This window comes from Nannospalax galili, unplaced genomic scaffold (assembly GCF_000622305.1).
Source record: "Nannospalax galili isolate Female #2095 unplaced genomic scaffold, S.galili_v1.0 scaffold1753, whole genome shotgun sequence".
Classification (NCBI taxonomy): Eukaryota; Metazoa; Chordata; class Mammalia; order Rodentia; family Spalacidae; genus Nannospalax; species Nannospalax galili.
In genome coordinates this window covers 2,428-23,747 of record NW_008333368.1, presented here as the reverse complement: position 1 = coordinate 23,747, position 21,320 = coordinate 2,428, and the positions used below count along the sequence as shown (strand labels likewise).

Genomic DNA, 21,320 nt, shown 5'->3' with positions numbered 1-21,320 from the left:
GAGATGGCTCGGCAGTTAAGAGTGCTGACTGCTCTTGCAGAGGACCTGGGTTTGGTTTCCAGCACCCATATGGTGGCTAACAACTGTGTGTAACTTCAGTTCCAGGGGCTTCAACGCCCTCTTCTGACCTTTACAGGCATTGTACAACACAGATGTACTTATGTACATGCAGGTATTACACTCAAACACATAAAATAAAAGTAACAAATATTTTAAAAATAAAATAGTGCAATGCCTGTGGTCAGAAGAGGCTGTCGGGACTCCTAGAACTGGAGTTAGATAGTTGTTAGCCACCATGTGGGTGCTGGGAACTGAACCTGGGTCCTCTGGAAGAGCAGCCAGTGCTCTTAACTGCTAAGTCATCTCTCTAGTTCCATACTCTTTTTCTTTCTTAAAGAAAAAAACTTTATAGCAGTTTTCTTTGATTAATAAGATCACCCACAACTTATTTTCTTTTTGATTCTTGGCATTTCCTAAATTCTCTACAATAAGCATTGTTAATTATATACAACGTGAACATCCCAATTCCCAAATTCCCAAATCTAAGACAATCCATAATCCAAAATCTTTTGAGTGCTGACATTCATAAAGTTTCAGATATTGAAACATTCTCAATTTGGGGATTTGTGTTACTTGACCAGAAAAGGCTTTGTAAAGATTCCGAAATCTCGAAAACTCTATAATCTGGAACACTTCTGGTCCCAAGCATTTCAGACAAAAGTTACCTGTAATTATTTTTTTTCAAACAAGAAATCTTCATTTTAATCACTAGCGTGAGACCTAAAACTCAAAGCCCAGGTTAGTTAGTGCTAGAAAGATCTGGAAGAATATGAGGTGATATCTATATCATTCAGGAACATGACAGAACTCCCTTGCCACCATGCCTGGGATTCTTTTTGAGTACTCCCAGGAAAGGGAGACCATTCCCTCCCCTGAAACACTAGGCACTTGGCTCTGGTGATTAAAAAGCTGTTCCTGGTCCTGCGCAGGATTTCATCTTCTTGAAGTTAAAATTCCCTGCCTTCCTGTGTTATATGGCTTGCAGTATACAGCATTCCAAGCTCAATGAACATGTGACACTGAGCAGTTGTTTTTCTAATTAACTGTTTTAAAGGGGATCCACCACACTCTTCCAGTACAGCTCCCATGAGAATGTACATTTTGCAAGCCTAGCTGACTCACATTCACAATGCCAAGTTTAAAGCAAATGCTGGTTCACCTTTTGTTCCACGGTCACCTGGATGATTATTTTAAATGCCTTGTCGCCACTGCATCCACTGTCCGGTGAACCACAGCTACCTGGCCCTTCCTCTGCACCCACTTACAGCACAGATAACTCTACAGCAAGACCATTTTGGGGTGAACAATCTGTCTGAGGTTGCCAGCTCAGCCCAGACCCACAGTCACCACAATACCAGAGGCTAACTGATAGGGCCAAGCTGAGGCCTTCCCTCAAAGACAGCAGCAAGACAGGAAAGCGGTGGGTTTCTCTCCCCCTCGTTCTGCTTGTTTCCTCTTAGGCCCATTTCCCTCCCTACTCCACAAAGACTGTGGTCGTTTTTGTGTTGCAAAACAGGTGGCGCTTTGTATCATCAGCCTGCATCACCCCTCTCTGCTGCTGCTCACACTCTGCCAAGCACTAAGCTTTGAGGTGATCAAGTTGCTTGCCATGTGTGCATCTCCTCAGTTCCTTGGCACTGCCTGGCAGACTATGGGCTCAAACTCATCCATCTGCACACTGTGCTCTCCAGGGATAGACAGCTACTCAGCCTCCTTTCCAACATACAGCAAGACACTGAGCATCCTGGACCTTCCCCAAAGACATGCAGAAGAACCTGAGGAGTGACACCCAGAACAGAGGCCACTGGGAAGGGCTTTGGGGAGCCAAACCCACAATTCTAGCATGGCTGCAGCTGCTGAGCAGAGTTTTTGCAGCCCCACAGCTATGGTCACTGACAATTTCCAGCTTTCAAGTTTCTGCCAGTCTCAGCGTAGAAAGGGACAGAGCTCAAGGCTCAGTTCAGTGTGGCTACTTACCACACCTGCCAGGGAAGAGCAGTTGGCACAAGATGGAAACAACTAGTCATTAATAAAAGTTTCCTCTCTGAGGAGTCATGATCTTGAGTTGACATAGGCTGCTGGAGTGCAAACATCACACGATGGCCAGCAAATGGAACATCAACCCTACTTGTTCCCAGGGGTGAGGCTGCTACCAAGGAGGCCAACTAGTCCAGTTCCACTCTTATTTACCATCATCTGGTCCTACTACCAATGCCTGTGATGTGGGGCTCATATCACATGCCACTCACCATGTGACTGACAACACCTAAAGCTAAAGCGGTGAACACCTGTTCAGTGAGTCCCTGTAAAGTCAAATTGTGCCAAAGTTCACCAAACACTTACACACAGTCTGTGCACACTTTACTGCGGGCCAGAAACTAATCAAGGAACAAAGACTGTAGACAGCCACACTGAGTTCATGGTGACATCCTGAATATGCAGTACAGTGGGAGCACACCGTGTTTTTAACGATCATTTAGGTGAACAACTTGTTTTAAATGTGATGTTATGGAGACGTGTCCTCTGCAAGTTACAGCTGAGCTCCAGCCCCACTGTGGCACACAGCCACACAGCTATGGTAATAACAATAAAGATAACAACTGGGTTTACCTAGTGCTTACCTGTGCCAGGCACTGCTTACAAGACCTCACAAAGAGTAACTCCCTTACCTCACAACTCCAATGACTCCTCATTTCAGACAAGGAAACTGAGGCAGAAAGGAAACTCCCATTTGATGGGAATACTGAAAAAAGAACCACAGGAACTGTAAGAAAGGAGCTCTGTTATGTTCCTGAGTAAAATAGATACCATCTGCAATTCTTCCTGATCCTTCTAGCACTGACTGAACTGGCTCAAGTCCAGGCTCTTGCTCCTTCTACTAAACTAACTCTGCTATAACCTGGCCTCCTTCATCTGTATCCTCATTTCTAAGGTGGGGGGGAGACTCCTACAGGGTTGCTGGTAGGACTGAAGGAGAAAAGAAATAATTGACCAAGCATACCATGCAGCACCCCACCACCCTGAGGCATGTGACCACCACCACCACCTTTCTTAGCAGCTGCAGAAGAGTGGTGGGATGGATCCCATTATAGATGTTACAGCATCAAAGCCTAGAGAGATTAAAAGCTGGTGACTATGGGGACAAGGCTAGAAAGCTGGTCCCTCACTTGCCCTCAGTCACTTGGCTCAACCACTCCCTTTGCCCCAGAGAAAGCATCATAGTCTCCCCTGAGAACTTCCAGACTCACATCTGAACACTGCAACTATAATTCTCAGACTGGAAGCTTAGGAAAGCTGGCATTCCAATCCATCCACCAACTCACAAACAGCCTATAAGATCCCTTAGAAGACTAAGAAGACCAGGTGGTCTGTGTCCTCACATATCCCCCGTGGCCACAGGGTCCTCCTTTCACATAAGGCAAACTACCCTAAAGTCCATCCCTTCTCAAGCCACAGAGAATGACTATAAGAAGCAGCCAGGCCTTCCTGCATCTTCCACAGGCTGGTGAGCCTGGCCTCATTCTCCCGAAGACTGCTGGGTAAATGCCCTGGTCAGAAGCCGTGACCTCCTTTACAGACCTCTATTCACAGAAAGGGTTTGCTATCATGTCTCTAAGAACAGCCTGTCTTTGCCTTGAGCTCTACCCTCACCAGGCCTGCCTCCTTCCTTCCTCCTCTCCAGCACCCTACAGCCCTTAGGCCCTGCACCCAGCCCAGCTCCAGCTCACTGCACCCTCCCCTTTCTTAGGTTCCCACCCACGAGTCCAGGCCACTCTTCAATATTGCTGGGCACCTGCTCATTCACAGTGGGCTTTCCAAAGAGATGCTAAATTCCATGAGGAAGGAAGGGCAAGAACCTTTTATTGCTGACTTTCTGAGAATCTTGTAAATTTTTATACCCCAAAACCCTTACCATATGCTAGATACCACAAAACGGAAGGTGAGAAACAAGACGAAGCCAGGCTGGCAACTTTCTGGCATTTCTAAAAAGCGCACAAGACTGAACAATTTACAAGGAAAGCCTTTGGGGAACAATAGGATACCTACTCCGGTGAGAAGAACAGATCCATGTTCAGTATGTGTCTGAAGTATCACTCATGGCTGGTGCTGGGATCCTCAACTTCACAGGCTCAGCACTTGGCAGAGCTTGATATGAATGAAGCAGCTGATGGACAGATAGATAGAATCTGAATATGGTTGAGCTCCATGCAAAAGCCAGAGCAAGACGACTACACTGTGAGCAGTTTAGTTTGCAGGAACCTGTGGTCAAAACAAGGTTACCTGAGATTTTCCAATTTCCCACAGAAATTCAGGACAGCCTGTCAGTGTTCTGGTCCCTCTCCCTGGACCCATAAAACAGGGCAGGCAACATGACAAGATATATAAAGGTCACTTGCCATTTTCTACAGAATTGAGAAGGAAAACACGCAGGCGTGGAAGCGTTCACACACAGTCCCTGAACACTGGGCTGCCCCAGATCCAGCTGCTGTTTTCAGGGAAGGAACCCAGAACTCTGCATTTGGGTTTTGATGACTTTCTCCCTTTTTATTGGACCCAATCCCTCCTGAGGCTGGCCAGCAGGGTGAGCCCTACCTCTGGGTCAATGGTCCTGGGTCCTCTGACCCTTTAGCAAAGATTTTCCTTGGAGGCCAGAGACTCAGGGAAGCATTTTCCTGCTTGAACTTTGTCCTGTGACTAAGCACTAGTAAGTCATGGGAACCAGTTGCAGAGGTTTTTGCTGTGTCACAGAAAGAAAGACACATGGAGGTCCCTCCTGCCAAAGTCAGACCAGTGCTCTGACTCAGCATTAAATTTAGACCTCATGTCCTATGTCTGTGTCGAAAAAGTCCCGACGTATGACAGGTGCTCAGAACCCAGCTGCTGAATGAATAGGTGCTGTGATGCGAAGGGATAGCCCAGGCTCTACACAGAGAAATCTCAATGGGGACTTTCACAGGAGGGCCTGCACAACAGAACAAACACTGTCTTTATAAGGAAACTGACAAGGACTCCAGAGCCTGCCAGCCTCAGAGCAGCTGGTGGACTAAGTGGGCTGTAAACACTCAACACTGGCCTAGTTTGCCCAGCTGTAGCACATAAACACCAACTGCACGGGCTGATAAAGGATTGGATTCGATGCCTGGAAATAAACCTGCAGCACAGCTCAGTGCACTGGAGTGTCCTTGTTACTTGCCCATCCTCATTGTTAAGCCAGGCCCACATCAGGAAAAATCAGCTGGTTTCCAGGCACCCCCAGCCAGGCTGCACCAAATCTGGAAGGCTCTAAGTCTTGTCCTGACCTGTCTACACTGGGCCATGAGGGTCTAGGTGAGTCACTGTATTTTTAGACTAGTTTCTCAACTGTAAAATAAAAACTTAGGCAAAGTAGCCTTTAAGTTCCTTTCCAGATATGGTACTCTTCAATTGCAGGCTGCTTAAGAGAAGGAGTATAAAAACAAGTCTGGCCACAAAAGAAGAAAAAGAGGCGACTTAGAAAAGAGATGGCTGCAACTCTGAAAGGGCTGTCACACTGCTCTGAAAATATTAAACTATGTTAAACAATTACTCATGGAATTAAAGATATAAATTGGGCCAGTGAGATGGCTCAGTGTCTAAGGGCACCTGCTTCCAAGTCTGATGACCTGAGTTCAATCCCTAGGTGCCACAAGATAGATGGAGTGAACCAACTCCTGTAGGTTGTCCTCTTGACCTGCGTGCGCACGCGCGCGCGCACACACACACACACACACACACACACACAATATTTATATTTTATAACATAAAATTATACTTTTTTCCCTTTGTCTTGCTATCACAAACACTCAAAATTGGCTGGACATGTTTCTCTAAACTTGGACAACGTATTGGCAACAATGAAAAGAAAGTCCAGGGTCATCTTAGTCAGTCAGACTTGTCCCATGCAGACAGGTAAACTAAGGGAGAACACCACACCTCTTAAAATATAGACATAACACACCCCAGCTTGGGACAGCCACCCGGGCAGCAAGTGGGAGTTCTGGGTATCATCTCTAATAGTGTGGCTTAGTGCATGTGCACCAGCAGCTCACAGAGGTGGGTAATGCACCAATGGCCCTTTCCTCCTACCATTGATTGTCAAAGGGCACCCTGATGTAGTGGATGGTTTGTTTCTTACCAGAAGAAATAGCTGTATTTGGACTGAGCTTTGGGGAAGGGGAGTAGGACCCAAGATAGCATACTGAGAAAAGGAGACGGTTCCAAAATGGTAGGCAGGGCCCCCTCACCCATGGACCCTTCTTCCCAGCTGCCTTGCTGACAATGCAGTCAATAAGAGGTCTCCTGGGAAAAGCCTGTGCTGCTAAATTTCCCAAGTGTGCCATCATTAAAAAAGGTACAGTCTCTTCCAAGATGGGACTCTTGGTAGGTTAATCAGGCTCTGATGGATGGACTCACACTGAGGTACATTTAGAGACACAAATTTGACCCTATAGGCCATATATATATATATATATATATTTATATATATATATATATATAATGGAGTACATTAAACTGGGCATGGGCAAAAAGGGGAGGTGTGGAGAGAAGAGGGGTCCAAATATTATCAAATTAGATTGTATGACAATCACATAATTTTTTTTAAAGGTACAGGCTCTGCATCACCATTAAATTTCCATGAAAACTCCCATCTGCAAGTTATTACAAAAAAGCAACTGTAAAAAAGCCCTCACATTTTACAAATCTTAAAGTTGAAGTCTTCAGGGGATTGGAGAGATGGCTCAGGGGTTAAGAGCACTTATTGTTTTTGCAGAGGACAGGGTTCAGTTCCCAGCACCCACATAGTGCTGACAACCATTCATAACTCCAGTTCCAGATCTGACACCTTCTGATCTCTGAGAGCACTGCATGATACAGGTGTGCTTTATATGCATGCAGGCAATACATTCATACACATAAAATAAAAAAATAATATTTTTTTTTAAAGTTGGAACCTTCAACATTTAGCTCAAAGACTGCACCCCTGCTGAACACTTCAGCTGTTAAGATCTATCTAAACCAGAAGAAAACAGCCCTTGTCAGCCTGTGGCAAGGATGAGAGCAGGTAGTACAGTGCTAAATTCCCAGGACCAGCACTGACAAAGGGGCAGAACTAGATAGTCTCGAGGGGGCGGTCCAGGCCCTGTTCAATGACAGTCACTGCTCAGGGAGGGGTGGGGGGTTGGGGTGAGGGGAATGCTTTCCAGGCTGTGATGGCTGTGCAGCTTTTTCTGAGGTTTTTTCATGTTCTTCCATATCTTCCAGTTCATCATCCTTCCTGGACCAGAAGCCAAGGGATTCAAAGAAGTGTGGCAGGATCAAGTGGCAGGGATGGAAGAGGGCAAGAACTGAGGACTGGCATCCTGGAGAACCCAGCTATGGCTTGGACTGTGGAGTCCTCCAGGAGAAGGACAAGCAACACAGATGAGTAGGTCTGGAACCTCCAGGACACCAAATATTAGCGGTACATGTATTTGGGATTCCACAAGTTCAGATCATTTCCCCCGTGTTTCCACCACTGGTTATTGTCTGCAGTACTCAACAGAGCAACCACAAGATAAGCTTAGGAAAGCTAGGCCTGATCACCAACAGCACTCCAGCAAGGACCTAGTCTACTCACTTTACCACAAGCCATAATGTTGCCACACATAGTAGTCAAGCCCTTACAATAGTCCTCCTGCTTGTCTCCCCTGGAGAAACAACTTTGGTGCCTTTTGAAAAACCACATGGTATTGAAACAGGTCACTAATCACAGCCCCCATGGGTTGGTTCCACTGCTGTGCCAAGACCAATGCAGAAGCAATCTTAGCTCTCTTGCTCTGGCCGCAGACACTGGGCCTCAAACAGACACAGGGCCCTAGTCAGGCCAATCAGAATCTTCTAGAAGATTTTTCTGCCTGGACTGACTGGTAGGGCTGCCTTTCTTCTCTAGCCAGTGCCAGAGAACATGAAGCCACAGGGTCCCGAGAGCCATTCCAGGTGCATGGAAAAGCTCACAGCATTCAGACTGTAGTTATATGTCACTGAGACATGTGTTCTGAGACATTTAGACGATTCCATCATTATAAGACCATCATGGAGTTTACTTATATAAATGTCACTGGGTAATATAATAGGACTGTTGTCAGACATGTGACCTGTCATTGACTCAATTGTCATTATGCAATATTTGACTATATTCTATATCAATAAATTTCCCTTTTTGCCTAATATAGTTTGAGCTAAGTCTCTGTCACTTGCAATGGAAATAGACCTTCCCTCAATTAGAAACCTCTTCTCAACCATGGCTTTCATGTTCCTCTGCCACTGCTTTTCAAATGATAATACTTTGAAAACCTGTCGGATGCCACCCAAGCCCACCAGGCTTGGAGCTCCAACAAGATAGGAATCAAGACAATAGTCTTGATGTTATTGCGATAAGTTTATTTAAAGATAGATTCCTAACAATCAAGTAAGCATAGGCACAATCACAAAATGAATCCAATGTTGTGAGTTACACAGAGCTTATATAGGAATCAGATCACAAGTATCTAAGAAGTAACCAAGGAATCACTAAGAATACATTACTAACAGAAAGTAACTAAGGACGCAGCACGTAACTGCATCACATCACCATCACCCGATACTCACATGATAGTTACAGATACATAATGTTTACAGTCTCTAGGATACAATTTGTATTGCCCATGATCACTCTTAACAACTACTAAAATTTATGATTTTAATATAAAAACCAAGTAAACAGTGGTAAGAAACTCCGGTGCCTTTAAACTGAAACAATACTCTTTAGTTATGTTTCCAAGGTAGTCAATTAATCAAGAAGGCATAGACTGTCAACTCAACCTCTGAAGCAAAGAGCAGAGAAGCTCTTAAATTAGCAGTCTTCTTTTCTTCTATGCTCAAGTCAAGCATGGCTCCTGACAAAAACCTAAAGAAAAACTATGATACTTGGAACTTTTACTTCTCCTCAGGGAAAAGTGAATGGAACAAGAGCAGCTGGTACCCAAAGGCAGTAGAGACACAGAAGGCTAAAGTCACCTCCATTAAATAATAAATAACTCACACACTGACAATACAACCCACCACACTAGACTCTGGAAGAGCCTGGGAGAGCTTTCCTTTTAAAAAGAGATATCTGGCTGGGCGTGATGGTGCACAGGCAGATCTCTTTGAGTTCAAGGCCAGCCTGGTCTACATAGTTCCAGGACAGCCCGGGCTACAGGGAGACCCTGTCTCAGAAACACAAAAAAAAAGAAAAGAAAAGAAAGAGACATCTAGGAGGACATGGTGGCTTACACTTGTAATATTTGTAATATTAGTATTCAGAAGGCTGAGGCAGGAGGACTGCCATGAGTCTGATTATAGCTTAGGCTATAGAGGAATACCTTGTTTTGAAAAAGACAAAGTCTTCTACAATGCTTAAATTTCAGGCAACATCCAAACCCCTCACTGGACTCAGAGCCACAGTCCTCCAGGTTTCCCCACACCTCTCTTCCATCCAGGGCCAATGCCAGGCATATCTCTACTTGGGCTAGTATATTTTCTACAGTCTGGAAACATACAGTCCTTGTAGTGCCTGCTGGCCTCCTTGGCCCCTCCAAGTTCCCCTTCAGCCCCAGCTCAAGCTCCAGTCCCTCTTCCAACCCTTCCTCCATTTTCTCTGTCTCCATTCTCTTACTGTTGCTGACAGAAAGACGGTCACTCACCAAGAAACTAAAGAGGCACAGGTGGAGAGACAGGACAGGAAAGGACAAGACAGATCAGAGCACACAGGCGAAGAGATTCAGCAGGCAGCCACCCATTTCCGACATCTCTGTTTCCTAAAAGAAGTCTGGCATAAAATGATTAGAGCAGGCCTTAATGGATGTCACATGGATGGCAATTAGAGCCACAAGGCTTGGATGTGAGAATTTCAGAAGGTATATGGCACACAGTGAGCAGAAAGCCTACTTCTGTACCTGTCACTCAACAGATCAGTCTCCTAAGTGTCCTACTCCCCATATAAAGCAGCAAGCTAGATGGACACACTCTGCCTGCCCGCACCCCAGCTTACCCAGTCAAGTACACAGTCAGGCACCTCAACCCTTTCCAAACTCCTCCTGTCCTGTTTGCAGACAGCAAACACCCTGTGCTCCATTTTGCAAATGAAGGCACTAATGCTGAGCCTAAGGGAAGAAGTTGAGGATCTTTGAGAAGTTGGGTGTTATAACCAAATTGCCAAGAAAAATACAAAGGAATGACCAAACTCAACTTGATATAAGAAAAGACATGAGAGACACAAGCCACTTAGTAAAGAGCAGCTCTCACCTCTCACCGTGTTCGGCTTGAACAAGGTGCTCACTTCTTCCCTACAGATCCACGTGTGAACAAGAAAGGTTACTGGATTCCAGAGTTCCCCATGACCAGAAATCTCCAGGGAAAGCCTGGTTAGCTCATAGGAGAAACCACCCCAGACAAGAAATCAGAGCCAGGGGCCTGATGTCTGTCACCTCCTGCCCTGTGACTTCTTCCTGGAACCTGGCACAAGGGCCCTAGAACTCAACTTCAAAAAGCTCCTAAGATACCATTCCCATGACACTGGGGTTGCCACAAATCAGTGAGATGTGAAACTAACACACAGCATGGTGAACAGCAGGGCATCATCAGTCCTAGGACAGGAGCCCCTGTTCCTCACAACCCAACCCTGTGTTTCTCAAATACTCTAGACCTGAACATTGGGGATTATAAATGTCCAGGACCCAACTGAGCCCCTCAGGTTGGCCTGGTTGATACACATGCCCAGGAAATATGAGGCAAGCATCCTTCCCACAGTCTTCCAGTTCCAGGCCCCAAATCATGGGCTGCCAGTTACCTTTTACCTGCAGCACCTCCATCTCCACTGGAGAGGGTATTCTGAAACAGAGACCCACACAAGCTGTCCACAAGAATGTCCTTTGTGGGCAATGGAGCCCCACGCAAAGTAGGAAGGCGGTAACAAAGGAGCCTCCAATTGCCACCCTGGGTCCTGAGAAAGCCAGCTGCTTCCTCTCTTGGGCTCTACAAGGCTTCATAGTGAAGCTGACCAACTAGCAGAGAGGGGAACCTGAACCCACAGTAGAAACCGCTAAGGATGTGGAAGAAGGCAGGATGCAGCACCAGCTCTCCTCACTGTATCCCTTGGAGATAACCCACTGCCCATTCCATCCAAGCAGCTTGGTGATGCATTGAGCTATGCCCCATGGTAAGGGATCCTTGGTAATATATGTGCATATATATATATATATATTGAGCTGGGGGATACCTCAGTGGTGGGACACTTGCCTATTATTCACCAGAGCCTGGATCTGACCCCCAGCAATGCCCTTCCCATCCCCCTAAAAAAGTTAGTAGACCACTACAAAGACATTCATACACACACACACACACACACACACACACAAACAATTTAGTTACACTTCCTCTCCCCAAAAGGTTCCAGATAATGTCTTTCTATATCAAACATTACCTTAATTTCTTTTAATGTATTAAATAAAATGAACTTAACTTCCTTAAAATAGTTTTCTAATGATTTCATGACCTTCTTTGAAGCTCTGAAATGTGGGAAAACGGATCTAAAATCACAGTCCTGGGGATGAATCTGAACCATATGCTGTTCCCCCCTCCCCAGGTCAGAAGTTCCTTAAAGGTCAGCCCAGAGGCCACACCTTCCTCACCCACCATGCACCAAAAGGGATGATACTTAATTAATGGCAACTCATCTACTAGCTTATCCAATCCAGAGATTAAAGCCAGGGCTGATGCACACATAGCTCCCCATAAAGACATCTCGGCTCCCCTGTAACATCTATGCATCATCAGAAGAACTTCTGAAAACAGATCTTTGATAAACTCCTCCAAAAATAAATAGATAGATGCAATTATAAAGGAAAAATGACTCTGATGAAACTTCATCCATCCTTATCCTCAGAGCTGCATCTGACAGCCCCTTGACTAGACACTCCAATCAACTACATTTGTGGGGATGGAATGCAGGTTTGAGGGACAGAGTGCAAAAGCCAGAAGCCCACAAGAAGACAACAGGGCCACCCGTCATACGATCTGTTAAGTGGCAGTTTAGGCCCTCTGTATGTCAGTTTCCTCCAGCTAGATAAAGTGAGGTTGTAGATGACAGCAGCTACCAGAACATCTTATAAAATCACTCCCTTAATACCTGAGGCTTTTAGCAGACACATAAACGGGTCTCCTCAGCCTCTGGCCCACAAGTTGCTAAGGGTGGGTTTTCAGCTCTCTGGGTTCACCTTCCTTTTACTTACCCACGTGTCTTTATTGTTTTTGTGGTGTGTATTGATTCACTTAGAACAAGGACAAGACCTGGACAAGACACACTTGTTGTTTCCTGGATCGTATTCAATAAAACAATAGTAATTCAAAACTCCTGGCACTCACTCCTTTCTGAGCTTTTTAACCCCTCCAAGCCACAGTTTTCTCTCTGGCAAAGCGGGAATAATAGACAATTCACATGCTGTTAATGGCGATTAAAGATCACAAGGTAGATAGAGTTCCTGCCACAAAAGGCACAATAAATGCTAGACGTCCTCCTTCCTCAGTCCTATGCCTCTTCCTCCTCTAAGAGGTTGGCTTCCACACTCCCCAACTCTGCCAGGGCAAGCCTACCACCAGTGCCAGTCACCAACTCCCAGCGGTACCCTTCCCCCTCCACACACTTACAAAGCAGTCACTTCCAAGAGCAAGAACACACTGGTTTGAAAGAGCACCACTCACAGGAACCAGCCACCAGCATTCCTTCACCCGGACCTCGGTGCTCTCAGTGAGGGAACTGAGCCCCAGTAACCACTGCTAGGATTTTCCCATGCTGCAACGCAACTTCCTCAACTTTTCCTGGCACACAATTTCCGAAGAAACCTGGAGAAGGCACTGTGCCTAATCTACAGCAAGTCTGGTCGAGCTAAGAGACTGAGCTCTCGGGGCAGAGAGAAGGGAACTGACACAGTCACAAAGGGAAAAGGCAGGAGTGGTCCAGAAACCCAGTGGCAGGGACCAAAACATAGGAGGTTCTGCTCTTGGCCTAGGTCCCCCTCTTGCTGATTGCACCTGCTGGCTGAAAGCTAGCACTGGCTCCGTAAGAAAGAGCAGTGAAGAGCCTTAGGAAGGGGGCTGACTAACATCCCTAGGAGGTGTCCCCCAACCTCCACCCCACTCCAGACCTAGTGGCCTCCGGGGGACCCTGCGACCAATGGCACCCCGGAAAGGGGAGGCAAGGTATTGGGGAGGGGCGGTCATTGTTCCCCGCTACAAGCGAGGCAGGAGCTGTGGATTCGGGGTCCAGGAATCGCCCCCTCCCCGGATGGGCTAAGGAGGGAAGGGCCAGCCGCAGCCATCTCCAGGTAGAGCAATGGCCCCGGCGGGGTTCCCGCCCCCCCCACCTCAGTGACCTGTGGAGAGGAGGGGTGCTGGCCGGCTGGAGAGGCCGCATGGCGGTCTGCACTCACCTCGCCCTTGGCGGGCAAGTAGCGGCCTGACGCCTTTCAGGTAGGGAATGGGCAGCAGGTGAGGCTGCGTCTTCTCCAGCGCTGTGCCACCCAAGTCCTGGAAGTGGTCCGGCTCCTTAGCCAGGAGCAGCTTCAGCAGCAGCAGCTCCGCCTTGGCGCCTCCCGCCTCCTTGTCCAGCTGCCTCCGCTCGCCTGGACGTCACACTCCCGCGGCCTCCAGCAGCCCGAACACCGCCTCCACCTCGGTCACCGCCTGGGCCAGGCTCTTTTGACACTGGGCGAGTAGCTTCCGGCGCTGCAGCTCCATGCTGGCGGGCCGCCTGTCCCCACCGGACGGCGCCCGGGCTCCCCCAGGCTACTGGGCAGAGTCGGGCGGCAGCCAAGGCGGCGGGGCCCACGGTCCGGGACCAGCGCCAGGGGCCGGGGCCCGCGGGGCAGCGCTCAGCTGCCGCCTCCTGGCCTGCGGGGCACAGACTGTTGGCAGCGGAGTTACTCGGACGGAAGTCAAGTGCAGGATAGATCAGTGCGGTTGGAAGCTTTCAGCAGAGCGTCCCAGGAGACTAGGCCGTGCAGTCCGGTGGGTCCAGGGCAAACACTACTCCTCCACCAGGGGCGGTTGTGTGTCTCTGATGTTTACAGGGAATGAGATTTAGGAAGTCCGTGGGTTTAACAGATCCGGTATTGCGCATGCGCGAGCCATGGAGGGCGTGCCTGTGTCAACAAGAGTTGCCTAGCAACAGCCAGATCTAGCAACAGCCAGATCCCTGGCACTTGACAGTTCCGCTTGGTTGGCTTCCTTTCAAAACCACTTCCTCCTGCTCCTTTGGAGGGTGTTCCACCTTCCAGGGGGTCTTTTCAACGGGACCCGGGAGGCCCGTGTCCTCCACCATGAAGAGGATCTTGGGCTTCCGGACTCAAAGTCTGCTATCCTTCCGGGGCCCTGGGCATCAGTCGGAGAGTGTTCAGAGCACCACTCTGCCCAGAAGGCCCAAAGACTACACAGCCTTCAGAAAGATCCACAAGGCTGCAAGCCAGGGTGACGCTGCCGAGGTGCAGCGCAGACTCATCCTAGGCAAAGATGGCAAGAATGACAGAGACAGGAAGGACCAGGTACCTGGGGCTGGGAGTAAGGGACAAGGGGCAGGGGGCGGGGGCACCGGAGAGGCACAGCGTTGAGGATGGTGTCAGTTTTCTGGAATATTCAAGAACAAGGGCCAGAGAAGAAGAGCTGGAAGGACTAGAGTGGAGGGCCTAGGGATGGGGCGGGCCCAGCATTTTTGAGTACAGGTTCTCTGTATCCTCAGCCAGCCTAGAGCCCACTGTTTCTCCAGGTTATGCCTTCTGCTTCCTGGGATCCCTGACCTGTGAGACTCTCCTGGTTCCCACTGTCTTGACAGTGTCCCCTGCCTTGGGCACTCCATTTTAGTTTAAGATTTGGGACACAAAATGTGGAAACTACAAGACCACAAGTGTCAGGTGGACTCTTTATGGACACTTCTGGGCTTGCTCATAAGGCAATTTATCCTGGTGCTTGGGAACACAATCTCTAATATCTCTCTGCCTGAGAATGCTCCTACTGGTCTTTTCCCAGATACTTCAAGTTTACACAGCCTTATGTCACATCCGTAATGGCACTTTGCTTTGTGTTGTGAAAATGGTGTACAGGTTTTGCTTCAGAAATTGGCATGAATGGCAGAGCTAACTGAATGTCTTTTTTCCAGGGTAAGATGTGTAGGTCAGCATGTGGTGAGTCCAAACTGCTCCACTTCACTCTTGACACTGGACATTGTTTCATCTAGTTATTAATATGCAGCAATAGCCACACTATCTTCATCTTTTTTGGTGTTTATGAACTTATATAATTTCATTTCAATTGTTAAATCTTTGTCAGTGGGGCGAGTCATTTAGTGACAGTCCAACTTTGAATCTTTTTCTTTTTAGCCATCAGCTAGTCAGCTAAGTCTGTACCTTTAATAGGAGACGTTAGGATAATTTCCAGTTATACTTATTATTGAGGGGGCTTGCTAAATCTTGCCATTTTGGGGGGGATTTTATATATATACTTGGTTTATTATGTGTTTTATTTCTTCTCTATTCATATCAGCAGATTTTTGGTTTATTGCACAGTACATGACTTTCATTCGCTGTTATTTTTGTTCATCTCTTCATGTTCAGAACAGCCACATCTATGCACTTGTCGTTAAAATACTCTGCTTTTCTTGTGTCTGTTCTCATTTTCTTCATGTATTTTCTGTATTGGTGGCTTGGAGCCTTGGGCTTGCTTAGTGTTTGTCTGGCATTTTCCTTACTGTTTCACCTACTGTAAAACATTAGTTGTTTTCCTTGTCGCTGCAATCTTGATTGGCAGGTATTTATATTCAGGCCTTGAAATATATCATGTTTTCCTGAATACTACCATTTTTGCTGAGGGATTTGATGTCACTATGATAGGCTTGCTTCTGCAAGAGAAATAAAATATTTGACTCATGGCTATTAGCATTTTGTGCTTTGGCATTTCTACTTTCTTGACTGTAATGTTTTGTAGAGATGTTTTCCCTGATTATATCTCTACATCATCTGTAGTCCTTCACAAAACCGTGCTCACTGTTAGAGCGAAATAAGAAGGAATTGCAATAAGGAAACTGAAGAAAATCAAGGGAGAAAATCAAGACTCTAGTTTAAATAAAAGCAGCAAAAAAGCAGAAGACAGGATCAGAATTGTAGCAAGAAGTAAACAAATATCAAAGTTAAAAACAACAGCACAATAAAGAAATAAACAATAAGCAAAGTTATATAGATGTAATAAGAATAAAAAGAACACCGTAGATGCTTTTAAATATAGGTGGTACAGTATGAAAAAAGGAAACAGAAGGGCGAAGAGATGCCTAAGGATAAGATGATGGAGAACTTCCTTCTGAGTTCTGTCATAATGGGATGTGCCTAGTGGAAGCAGTGGGAAGTCACAGTAGTGGACACTTCTGCTTCACACAGGTCAAAGTGGTGGAGAGTCATGTGGTCCAAGGGTCAGTTCATTAGTGATTGGATCACTTACAGACGTCCTGTCTTCCCCTGAGCAGCCACTAAGTAGCACTGTTATTTTTCAGCCATTGGGCTTGGCATCTTGTTGTTCCCTCCAGACACTCTTCAAATTTGTGTACCCTGTAGTGCCTAATTTCTAACACAAGGAGATATTGCCTGGCTGTGTTGAGCTACATTGAAGGCAGCTAGAACACACAGATGTGCCACTGAAGTACCTGTCTCAGTGCTTTGCAGTCTTGCTCAGTATTAAACACCCTGCAGGAAAGCAGAGGATATTGGGAATGTCTACTAGATACACTTAGAATTCTCAGTGCTGCGAGTAGAAAACCACACAGCTGAGTGGGAGTTGAATTGTGGGTCAACTCCTGACTCTGGCTCATGTTTATTAGATTTGGCAGGCCTTCCACTCCTCCCTGAAAGGGACAGGACCACCAACATTAGAGCTGTTCACAACTCAAGCCTCTTGACACCTGAGTTTCTCAGTGTTTCAGCATCCGATCCTCTTCTTTTTCATGAGGACCTAGTGCCACTGTTCCTCCACATGCACTGTATCAAGTTGTTCCCAACCAACTTGACTTGCTATTTCCCCCTCTTTTGGGCACCCACACCTCTTCGTTCTGAAGGAGTAGGGACTCTGTTGAGATGGAGCCTGAGTATACCCACGGGAGATGTGGGAGGAGTCCAGTCAGATTCCTTCAATGCAATGGATCAGAGGAGCTGATTAATAGTGTCCTTTTGTCTAATTAGTGAAAATTAATTTCAAGGCAATAATGTTTACCATCATGAATAATTGTATATTTATTGTATAGCCCTTTATAAATTCTGAGAAAGTCCTCTCACTTTTCACAGAGCTATTTTGCATTATGCTTGTGCACATGGCCATCCTGATGCCGTGACAACTCCTAATAGATCGTAAGTGTGACATTGATCTCTGTGACAGTGACAGCAGCACACCACTGATCAAGGTAAATAGTAGCCAACAATTTCAGCACAAGATGGATTTGATGCAAATGCTGAGAATAAATCTGATTTTAGTGTATTCCCTGTATTTCTAAAGTTCTCAATCCATGTCTTGATATAATACCTACAGTCATCACAATATGGGCATGAAGAATACATGGCCATTTTATTAGAACGTGGTGCTGTTCCAAATGCCATGGAGAACCAAGAAAATACAGCTCTGCACTATGCTCTTTGCAGTGAAAACATCTCAATGGCATTCAAACTACTGGCGCACCAAGCCAGCATCAATATAAAGAACAAGGTAGGAATCACACAACTTTGGTTCCAAAATATTTGAACGCGATTGACTGTACAGTGACATATGTGGTTCCTTTTTACATATGCAGAATCTGGAACTCCCTGTGAGTGAAAACATTATTGAAGATTTCCCTTTAAATATTGATTTGTATTTACTTTTATTTATTATTATTGTGCTTGTATATGGTATGGGGGAAAGCATGCTACAGTGCTAGTGTCGAGGTCAGAGGACAGCATTGTGGAGTTATTTCTGTCTTCCTACCTTTACCTGGGTTTCAGTATTGACCTCTGGTGGTCAGACTTGCATGGCAAGTATTTAGCCCCTGAGTTAGTCATATCAGTGACCCCTAGATATTGTTACATTTGAGGAAACAAATAGACATTGCTTTCTTCTATTAATTTGTGACAAATATTAGAGACAACATCGAATTTGTGAAAGGTGAAACAAATTTTTTTTACTAATTTTTAAATTACTGTCAAAAATATAGGAAAGTAAAAATTGACTCAAAGATTGGCTAAATCTTGAAATCCAAAGAAAACAAACACATTTTATATAAACAGAAAAGTTGTCACTCTTGAAAATTTATATCAAAATGATTTAAATCCCAGAGAAGGGGCTGAAGCAGAAAAAATGGAAAAAGGGACATGGTTGTGAACATGCAGAACATCGTGGAAATCAGAGACAGGAAGCAAACCAACATGAACAGCTTATCTTTCCTACTTCTGTGTATCAGCGTGCTAATTTTCAGTTGGGGGTTAATCTTATAAATATTTGTTCATTTTTATTTTATGTCTATGAATAATTTTATTGCAGGTAAATATATACACCACTTGTATTCCTGGTAACCCCAAAGACCAGAAGAGTTCTTGAATCCCCTAGAACTGGAAGTACAGATGGGCTTGAGCCACCATGTGGGTTACCTAGGTCCTATGCAAGAAAGGCCAGTGCTCTTAACTGCTGAGCATTCTCTCCAGCATCAGGTAGTAGCTCTCAGTTTGAGAAACATATGTAGAGATCAATTTTGCATGCATTCCAAAGAGACCAGGTTGAAGATCACTAGATGGTGTTTATAATGAAAACCACAGGAAAGTGTTGGAGAGATGAATAAACAGGTGAAGTGCTTGGGGCTGAAGAGATGGCTCAGTGTTTGAGAGCCATTGACTGCTCTTCCAGTACACACATGGTGACTGACAGCCTTCTGGAACTCCAGTTCCATGGGATCTGTCCTCCTTTTCTGACTTCAGTAGTCACTGCATGATGTGTGTGCACTTACATGCAAGAAGGTAAAACACTCATACACATAAAAGTATATTCATCAAAAAATAAAAGAGGGTAAAAGAGATTGATGTGCAAATCTGACGACATGATGTAGATCCCTAGACATAAAAGCCAGATATGGTGGCATGTATCTGTAACTCCTGTAGTCCTACAAAATGTTGGGAAGCAGAGAAAGAAGAACTGGCTGGAAGTTTGGGATGCAGGTAGCTTGTATTACATTCCTCCACAGTGGCAGAAACAGAAAGAGAGACCCTGCTTCAGCAAGGGAGAAAGTGAGCAGTGACTTCTCAAATTTGTCCTCTGACTAGCACATGTACACTGTGGCAGGTACACTCACACACACTCATACACACTTGCAAAAAAGAGTACATATTAAATAATGCACTGACATATTGTTCCTTTGTGGTATACACAACCACTTAGGGAAGACTTTAATTTTTTTCTCTCGTGTCTACACTGTCTTTCTGAGAGGTAGAAGATATTTTACCTTTTCTGTGATTAATCAAGTTTCACATTTAATTCCTTGCATCCCATTCTGCTCCACTCAATGAACTTAAATGGACTGTCTGTCTCCTCAAAATGTGCATACAATGAAGAGAGTTATCCATGTGAATGAGAACTAGCTCTAATGCCATGCTTTTGGTGTCTGCAGTGTTTATCTTGAAATTGTTCCGCATAATCACCTTGGGAGAGCTTTGCAAATGTACACAGTTTGATTCAGCAATTCTGAAAATGCATGGGCTTTAGTGCCATGCCCAGTTTTGTAACATTTCTCAAAGAGATGAATGTAGAATATTTGTGCTAGGCATGGTACATCTGGGTCCAGTGGGAATATAGATGAATGAATCTTGCTCTAGAGATGCAATTTAATTCATCACTCAAGGAAAATATTGAAAACTTTACTACTATGTTTGAATATTTGGGACAAATAGAGAAAAAAGATACTTGGTTTAGATGGAGCAGTCACATGACATCAAAATCCCATGGTAAATATTTGGATAAAAGCAGAGTTTGTGGAAACATTTCATGCCTGAAGTGCATGTTTATGAGGGCTGTGGGTCATGGGCAGCGCTAGAGAAGGTAGAGTCTTTTCACATGCAAAGAGCTCCATGTGTGAAAGCACTGGGGTGAGAAGGAAGAGGCTGCAGTTCTGATAATCTACAGTGTGTGCTGACATCCTATGAGGCTTTGATCAGATCCTCATCTCTTTGAAAAGATGGCATTCTGAGTGAAAATTTGGTTTTTCCCACAGAAGGGCTGTTCTCCACATACTCTGGCTCTAATCAAAGGCAACCAGGAGATGATACAATGTTTATTCAGCAAAGGAGCAAGCATATGTGCAGTTGAACAACCAGACAGGTATTGTGGTAAATTATTCTGTTTTTAAATGATAGTGGTATTCAAGAATAGTTTCAACTGTTCAAGTGACATTCATCACATTGGTTGGAGGAAGAAATGGGCATACTTATTAGCATCATGAGAACATGAACATATACTATCAATTAGATATAAAAATAGTTATCCAGGCTGGAGAGGTAGTTCAGCCTGTGGCAGAGGACCCAGATTCAATTCCCAGCACCCATGTGGCTGCTAATAACCTGTAACAACAGTTCCAGGGGATCCAATGCCCTCTTCTGACCTCTGTGGGCATTACATGACATGGGTACATGCAGGGACATGGCGTCCTGACCTCCGCCTCCCCCTTGTAAGAGCTTGGGTATCTGTGGTGTTTGCTGGATTTGTTTATCACAAGGACTTTCTCCTGATTCTGAGAAAAGGTACACCTGACCCAAAAACTAGGCTTACAGTCAGGTGATCCCAATTATCATGTGTCCTGACTCCACCTCCTATACTGAAGAGTATAAAAACCCTTGTCTCAAACAATAAAGAGTCAGTCAAAGTCCTTCCTCCCACTCTCTGATGGTGTGATAGTTTGTTCAATCCTGACACCCTCTGCCCAGAATACTCGGAGCTTGATGTGCTGGCGCAGCAAGTGGAGGTCCCACCGAGGTCTGAGGAAAGGAGGTAAGTTGAACTATATCATCAGATTAAAAGAGTCTTGGAGGAACAAGGAATGGCTGTCAAAAGCAAGACTATTGAACGGTTTGTTCGCACCATCTCTGAAGCTAGTCCTTGATTTTTTGACTGGGGGAGGCTTAAATTTACTTGATTGGGAA

The 21,320-nt window shown here is 45.5% G+C and overlaps 2 long non-coding RNA genes across 3 annotated transcripts in view; one reads left to right on the top strand and one right to left on the bottom strand.

The window, feature by feature from the left end:
• The window catches only part of LOC103729889, a 50,463-nt gene extending 36,563 nt beyond the window's left edge, over positions 1-13,900 (bottom strand). The window contains exon 1 of the long non-coding RNA XR_001872324.2: positions 13,566-13,900. This is a non-coding gene — a long non-coding RNA (uncharacterized LOC103729889). The remainder of the gene's footprint in view (positions 1-13,565) is intronic.
• Positions 13,901-13,998: 98 nt separating this feature from the next.
• LOC103729888 lies at positions 13,999-20,538 on the top strand. Of its 2 annotated transcripts, none has more exons than XR_003848707.1 (4): positions 13,999-14,142; positions 17,454-17,569; positions 17,695-17,868; positions 20,396-20,538. It is a non-coding gene; the product is annotated as an uncharacterized LOC103729888 (long non-coding RNA). The 2 variants fall into 2 exon arrangements; XR_607082.3 differs by lacking the exon at positions 13,999-14,142 and adding an exon at positions 14,363-14,675 and having other exon boundaries at positions 20,396-20,537.
• The last annotated feature ends 782 nt before the right edge of the window (positions 20,539-21,320 follow it).